This window comes from Amia ocellicauda, chromosome 1, assembly GCF_036373705.1.
Source record: "Amia ocellicauda isolate fAmiCal2 chromosome 1, fAmiCal2.hap1, whole genome shotgun sequence".
NCBI classification, from domain to species: Eukaryota; Metazoa; Chordata; class Actinopteri; order Amiiformes; family Amiidae; genus Amia; species Amia ocellicauda.
Window position 1 is genome coordinate 5,200,756 of NC_089850.1, and position 7,980 is coordinate 5,208,735.

Sequence of the window (7,980 nt, forward strand, 5' to 3'; positions counted from 1 at the left end):
TGTTGTGTGGTGGTGTGGTGTGTGGTGTGGTGGTGTGGTGTGGTGTGGTGTGTGGTGGTGTGTTGTGTTGTGTGGTGGTGTGGTGTGTGGTGGTGTGTTGTGTTGTGTTGTGTGGTGGTGTGTGTGTTGTGGTGTGGTGTGTGTGTTGTGGTGTGGTGTGGTGTGGTGTGTGGTGTGTGGTGGTGTGTGGTGGTGTGGTGGTGTGTGTGTTGTGGTGTGGTTTGTGGTGGTGTGTTGTGTTGTGTGGTGGTGTGGTGTGTGGTGTGGTGGTGTGGTGTGGTGTGGTGTGGTGTGTGGTGGTGTGTTGTGTTGTGTGGTGGTGTGGTGTGTGGTGGTGTGTTGTGTTGTGTTGTGTGGTGGTGTGTGTGTTGTGGTGTGGTGTGTGTTGTGGTGTGGTGTGGTGTGGTGTGTGGTGTGTGGTGGTGTGTGGTGGTGTGGTGGTGTGTGTGTTGTGGTGGTGTGGTGTGGTTTGTGGTGGTGTGTTGTGTTGTGTGGTGGTGTGGTGTGTGGTGTGGTGGTGTGGTGTGGTGTGGTGTGTGGTGGTGTGTTGTGTGGTGGTGTGTGTGTTGTGGTGTGGTGTGTTGTGTGGTGGTGTGTGTGTTGTGGTGTGGTGGTGTGGTGTGTGTGTTGTGTGGTGGTGTGTGTGTTGTGGTGGTGTGTTGTTGTGTGGTGGTGTGTTGTGTTGTGTGGTGGTGTGGTGTGTGGTGGTGTGGTGTGGTGTGGTGTGTTGTGTTGTGTGGTGGTGTGGTGTGTGGTGTGGTGGTGTGGTGTGGTGTGGTGGTGTGTTGTGGTGTGTTGTGGTGTGTGGTGGTGTGGTGTGGTGTGTTGTGTTGTGTTGTGTGGTGGTGTGGTTTGTGGTGGTGTGTTGTGTTGTGTGGTGGTGTGGTGTGTGGTGTGGTGGTGTGGTGTGGTGTGGTGTGTGGTGGTGTGTTGTGTTGTGTGGTGGTGTGTGTGTTGTGGTGTGGTGTGTGGTGTGGTGGTGTGTGTGTTGTGGTGTGGTGTGGTGGTGTGGTGTGGTGTGTGGTGTGTGGTGTGTGGTGTGTGGTGGTGTGGTGGTGTGTGGTGGTGTGGTGGTGTGTGTGTTGTGGTGGTGTGGTGTGGTTTGTGGTGGTGTGGTGTGGTGTGTGGTGGTGTGTTGTGTTGTGTGGTGGTGTGTGTGTTGTGGTGTGGTGTGGTGGTGTGGTGTGTGTGTTGTGTGGTGGTGTGTGGTGGTGTGGTGTGTGGTGGTTTGTGGTGGTGTGTTGTGTGGTGGTGTGGTGTGTGTGTTGTGGTGTGGTGTGGTGTGTGGTGTGTGGTGTGTGGTGGTGTGTTGTGTGGTGGTGTGGTGTGGTGTGTGGTGGTGTGTTGTGTGGTGGTGTGTGTGTTGTGGTGTGGTGTGGTGGTGTGGTGTGTGTGTTGTGTGGTGGTGTGTGTGTTGTGGTGGTGTGGTGTGGTGTGTGGTGTGTGGTGGTGTGTGTGGTGTGTGGTGGTGTGTTGTGTGGTGGTGTGTGTGTTGTGGTGGTGTGGTGTGGTGTGGTGTGTGGTGGTGTGTTGTGTTGTGTGGTGGTGTGTTGTGTTGTGTGGTGGTGTGTGTGTTGTGGTGTGGTGTGTGTGTTGTGGTGTGGTGTGGTGTGTGGTGTGTGGTGTGTGGTGGTGTGTGTGTTGTGGTGGTGTGTTGTTGTGTGGTGGTGTGTTGTGTGGTGGTGTGGTGTGGTGTGTGGTGGTGTGGTGTGGTGTGGTGTGTTGTGTTGTGTGGTGGTGTGGTGTGTGGTGTGGTGGTGTGTTGTGGTGTGTTGTGGTGTGTGGTGGTGTGGTGTGGTGTGGTGTGGTGTGTTGTGTTGTGTGGTTGTGTGGTTTGTGGTGGTGTGTTGTGTTGTGTGGTGGTGTGGTGTGTGGTGTGGTGGTGTGGTGTGGTGTGGTGTGTGGTGGTGTGTTGTGTTGTGTGGTGGTGTGTGTGTTGTGGTGTGGTGTGTGGTGTGGTGGTGTGTGTGTTGTGGTGTGGTGTGGTGGTGTGGTGTGGTGTGTGGTGTGTGGTGTGTGGTGTGTGGTGGTGTGGTGGTGTGTGGTGGTGTGGTGGTGTGGTGTGGTTTGTGGTGGTGTGGTGTGGTGTGTGGTGGTGTGTTGTGTTGTGTGGTGGTGTGTGTGTTGTGGTGTGGTATGGTGGTGTGGTGTGTGTGTTGTGTGGTGGTGTGTGGTGGTGTGGTGTGTGGTGGTTTGTGGTGGTGTGTTGTGTGGTGTGTGGTGTGGTGGTGTGGTGTGTGTGTTGTGGTGTGGTGTGGTGTGTGGTGTGTGGTGTGTGGTGGTGTGTTGTGTGGTGGTGTGGTGTGGTGTGTGGTGGTGTGTTGTGTGGTGGTGTGTGTGTTGTGGTGTGGTGTGGTGTGTGGTGGTGTGTTGTGTGGTGGTGTGTGTGTTGTGGTGTGGTGTGGTGGTGTGGTGTGTGTGTTGTGTGTTGGTGTGTGTGTTGTGGTGGTGTGGTGTGGTGTGTGGTGTGTGGTGGTGTGTGTGGTGTGTGGTGGTGTGTTGTGTGGTGGTGTGTGTGTTGTGGTGGTGTGGTGTGGTGTGGTGTGTGGTGGTGTGTTGTGTTGTGTGGTGGTGTGTTGTGTTGTGTGGTGGTGTGTGTGTTGTGGTGTGGTGTGTGTGTTGTGGTGTGGTGTGTGGTGGTGTGTTGTGTTGTGTTGTGGTGTGTGTGTTGTGGTGTGGTGTGGTGTGGTGTGTGGTGTGTGGTGGTGTGTGGTGGTGTGGTGGTGTGTGTGTTGTGGTGGTGTGGTGTGGTTTGTGGTGGTGTGTTGTGTTGTGTGGTGGTGTGGTGTGTGGTGGTGTGGTGTGGTGTGGTGGTGTGGTGTGTGTGTTGTGTGGTGGTGTGTGTGTTGTGGTGGTGTGTGTGTTGTGGTGGTGTGTTGTGTTGTGTGGTGGTGTGGTGTGTGGTGGTGTGGTGTGGTGTGGTGTGGTGGTGTGGTGTGGTGTGGTGGTGTGTTGTGGTGTGTTGTGTTGTGTGGTGGTGTGTTGTGGTGTGGTGTGGTGTGGTGTGGTGTGGTGTGTTGTGTGGTGGTGTGGTGTGGTGTGGTGTGTGGTGGTGTGTTGTGTTGTGTGGTGGTGTGGTGTGTGGTGTGTGGTGGTGTGGTGTGGTGTGGTGTGGTGGTGTGGTGTGGTGTGGTGGTGTGGTGTGGTGTGTTGTGTTGTGTGGTGGTGTGTTGTGGTGTGGTGTGTGGTGGTGTGTTGTGTGGTGTGTGGTGTGTGGTGGTGTGTTGTGGTGTGGTGATGTGGTGTGGTGTGTGGTTGTGTGATTAGTGTTCTAAAGCCACATGATGATGATGGTTATTATTATCATAATGAACAACTATAATAATAATAATTCAAACCGAAAAAGGGAGTTATCTGCACCATCTCTGGTTAATTTCCAATACATATCTTTAGGAATAATAGTTAACCTGAAGCGAGTGCAATTGTGCCCGAATTTTTTTTTGAGGTAACTATAATTAAATTACAATAATTATGCAATTATCGCAGGGCGAACTGTTGATCTAATCTCATGCATACTGCTAACACACAACGTTGCCACAGCGTATTGAAACATTACTTTAGCAACACAGTAGATCGCAGTGCTGCGCTTCATTGCCTGTGACTGACAGGGTGATCGTGTTTGTGCCTCGGCACGCCGCGCACATGCGCACGCATCTCAGTGCACACCGCCGTGCGTGGGCTTTGATTGACAACCTGTTGCTTCTCTGACATGTTGGTCTGTCTCCCCTGGCCAATAGACACAAACATACACAAACACATGCTGAAGGCGGGACTTAATACTGGAGCTTTGAGCACAGAATTGTCAAACACATAAAAAGCAGATTTGTGATATATAAATAATAATATATGTATTAATTGTGTGATAACATTAAAAAACTCTTTAGCAATAGTCTCAATCTTAATAGTATATGACTGCGTCATCACAACACTGACTTGAAAAAATGTAGCACAGTAGTCAGGATGGCCGAGCGGTCTAAGGCGCTGCGTTCAGGTCGCAGTCTCCCCTGGAGGCGTGGGTTCGAATCCCACTTCTGACAAGTTAGTTTTGCCCTCCTTTGCGGACACAAGTACCACCTCCAGTCCAAAATATTGTTTGTGGAAAATAAAAATAAATGATACATTGTTATACTATGCTATTGTTATAATTACACTATTATTAGTATAAATCATAATATAGTTTATAATTTTGGGCATACAATCAATTATTTATTTTTATTATATATTGTCTGTCTATTTCAATCGTGCATTTAATCATCTTTAAAAAATAGTTAAGATGTTTATTTATCCTCATTTGATAAGACTTATTTTGTTCATTGGATTGCATTAACAATATTGCTTTTTGAACAGCCCTTTCATATTATGCAGGGAGATGAACAGCAAATAATACAAGAAAATCAAATATCCATATGAGCAACTCTATAAATGAAAGTACAGCACTTACATACGCCACAATCTTTGACAGAAACTTTGAGATGCTATATATAGACAGTAGATCTGTCAAATCATTACCTACGTTGGGGGGTAAATTACGTTGTATGTCATAATAGAGATTCATAATGAGGGGGAAATACGTTACTAAAAAAGCTCTGTTTTTACTTTATCATACTCTATAATGAAAAAGAAGGTTGCATTGGTTACGCACTGTATAAGGCAGCCCACTGATCTGGGATTTAAAATGAAACTCAATGTCTAAATGAAACATATATCCCTGCTAAAAATAGATATTTCCGCTCAATCACCGTGGAAAGCAAACACGTAATATTAGTCAGCTCTCACTACCCCTTCTGTTGATCAGACCAGAGCTGCTAATTGGTTGAGGACAATGGAAAATATAGTCATTTATTCTTAAATATCGAATACAGACGATAAGCGAGATAAACATATTCAGACCCACAGAACAACAATACAATAGATAAGCAAATCAGTGAACATTTAAAATGACTGTTTATTTCATAACTCAATTCATCAAAGGTGTTAGGCTAATAATTAACACTGTGTTTTCTTTCCCCGTATGTGTATATTTATGTCCCTGGGATTATCGAGTCACACCGTTGTCAGTTCTATTTTGCAATTTAAGAGAAATTACCTTCTATGTAGCCACACTATTGAGTAAAATACTTTTACTCAATATACAGGTAAATATTACTATACTATTCATATTGTAACTCAAACTTTGTTTTGACATTTCCCTTTATTTTTAGGGCGACCTGCTGCTAAAAGTCAAGGAATGTCATAAAATGCCGTTTTCTCTTTCTTTCTTTCTTTCTTTCTTTGAGCGCGACTCCCTCAGGTAGGTCATGAGATCACCTCTCCTATATTTAGGCCCTTCTCTGCATCGTTTCTTACTTTACAGATGCATAATTATTTCCAAAAGGAAGTAGAAAAGATCGATAAAGATTTGCCTAAATATTTGCACATACGCACATAATGTTAATTACCATAATCTGTTATTTAAGTATAATCTATATATATATATATATATATATATATATATATATATATATATATATATATATATATATTCTTTTTAATAAACGTAGATACGTACCTTCAAATAATACGCACCAATAACTCGCCATTCATTTGATTTCCTGTGGTTCTTTCAAATGCAATGCAATATATTCGTCGTAATACCTCAATATGTCCTTTTAGGTAAACTTTCAATGATTAGGGTTAGTTTTGTGTGCCCAATGCAAGGTGAATGCAGCTGACCTGCCAGTGGGTATCTGTAGGTGGTAAAATACCTCATAAGAACCTCTGCAAAATGCAAAAATGCAAAGGTGTTTCATTGTTTCATAGTGGTTAGTGAATATATTTTTATTATGCTGCTTAGTTGACCTTTTAAGAAGCACAATCTGCATTACACCCTCATATTTGTTAGGGTTTTTTAAGGAATGCGCAACTCCCCTGTCACAGATGAACAGAAGGCTGCTTGATTTCACACACAATAATTAACTCTGCCGAGCCCTTACTTCAGAGATATGAAAACGACAGTGTGCGCTGTTGTTTGGCAGTCACTTCAGTCTGATCCATGGATTGACGACTCGCATCACACCCCTGCAAGCCTCCAGAAGTTTGGCTTCCTTTGCTTTAACTGAGACAGCCTGTGGAGCCCCATTCCTCTCTGTGGATTTAGTGATCCAAGAGTTAATTCCTATAGCTACAGATGTCTTGGGGAGCGTAATCCTCTTTCATATCAATCCAATTCCATCTTCAGCACGTATGGACCCATTCAGATGAGAATTAGCCTAATTGAATGATTAGTGTTGGTTTTGTGTGCTGAAAGCATGGTGCATGCAGCTGAACTGCTAGCAGATCTTTGTCGGTGATAAAATACTTGATAGGAACAAATATTGCAGATGCCTCCAATGATTTTTGCTTTTACCTGCACGGATAACTGAGCTATGAAGCGCTGGGGCTCTCGCTGATTCCTCAGACTGAGTAGTCTGGGAAGTGAGAAAAAGCAAATCTTAGCTTGGCCTGGATTTCTGTAGATCACCCACACACGGAGAAGGAAGTGGCAGGAGACAGCGGACTCCAGGGTGAAGGTAGAATGCTCTTCTGTCCAAGGAGGTAAGTGCAGCGCTTTTCAAATGAGGGAAAGAGGGAGAGAAAAAGTGTGGCATTCCACCATAGGAAACAAAAACATGGATATTTTTCTCCTTAATATCTGAATCACCTTCCAAACAGAAATCTTTGTTTTCCTTTTGTTTTGTGACATGACAGTATCAGTATCCTTTTCAGCTAGACTGTTTTGAAAAGAGTACAAAGAGGAATTGCAATGTATGTAGAAAGCAGAATGAAGTAATCAACATGTTTCAGAACAGACCACAGGAAGGTAACAATTTAGTCACAAGGACTCAAGAAGCCACTTTTTCACAGCAAGCAAATACATTTCCCTACAAAGCAAGGATGAATTTGTTTCGAGATTTCACACTGGTCTTACTATGGTCACAAGAGGGTTACAGTAGGAGGTAAAAGGCAAGCCAAAGAGAAAAGATGTATCTTTTGTATAGATTTGATGAAGGAGTGCAGAGGGGAGTTTCTAACAGCGACTGCCAGGGTTCCAGGATAAGGGTGCAGCATTCTTGTTTTAATGATTTATGTTTAGATCAGAATAAGATCTAATGTTTGCAGGTTGTAGACATTCCAGTTTATCACGGTTCAGTAATGGTTTTATTTATTTATTAAAAGTCCTGGTGTTCTGAGATTATTCTCAAAATAATAATCCTAATAATACTTCAGTGCAACTCTCCCTGAATAGCATTTGTTAAAATAACAAAGAGCAGGTAAAAATATAACTGGCACCTGCACAGTGAAAACAAACAAGAACAACAAAACGAATTGTGTAATTAGGTTAATTACACCGATCAGCCATAACATTATGACCACTGACAGGTGAAGTGACTAACACTGATAATCTCGTTATCATGGCACCTGTCAGTGGGTGGGATATATTAGGCAGCAAGTGAACATTTTGTCCTCAAAGTTGATGTGTTAGAAGCAGGAAAAATGGGCAAGCGTAAGGATCTGATTGTGATGGCTAGACGACTGGGTCAGAGCATCTCCAAAACTGCAGCTCTTGTGGGGTGTTCCCAGTCTGCAGTGGTCAGTACCTATCAAAAGTGGTCCAAGGAAGGAAAAGCGGTGAACCGGCGACAGGGTCATGGGCGGCCAAGGCTCATTGATGCATGTGGGGAGCGAAGGCTGGCCCGTGTGGTCCGATCCAACAGACGAGCTACTGTAGCTCAAATTGCTGAAAAAATTAATGCTGGTTCTGATAGAAAGGTGTCAGAACACATAGTGCATCATAGTTTGTTGCGTATGGGGCTGCGTAGCCACAGACCAGTCAGGGTGCCCATGCTGACCCCTGTCCACTGCCGAAAGCGCCTACAATGGGCATCAAAACTGGACCACGGAGCAATGGAAGAAGGTGGCCTGGTCTGATGAATCACGAGTTCAAGGTGTTGACTTGGCCTC

General features: G+C 45.4%; 1 non-coding gene across 1 annotated transcript; it reads left to right on the forward strand.

Annotated features, from left to right (window-relative positions):
* The first annotated feature begins 3,954 nt into the window (after positions 1–3,954).
* On the forward strand, positions 3,955–4,037 carry trnal-cag (transfer RNA leucine (anticodon CAG)). The gene has a single exon. It is a non-coding gene; the product is annotated as a tRNA-Leu (tRNA).
* The last annotated feature ends 3,943 nt before the right edge of the window (positions 4,038–7,980 follow it).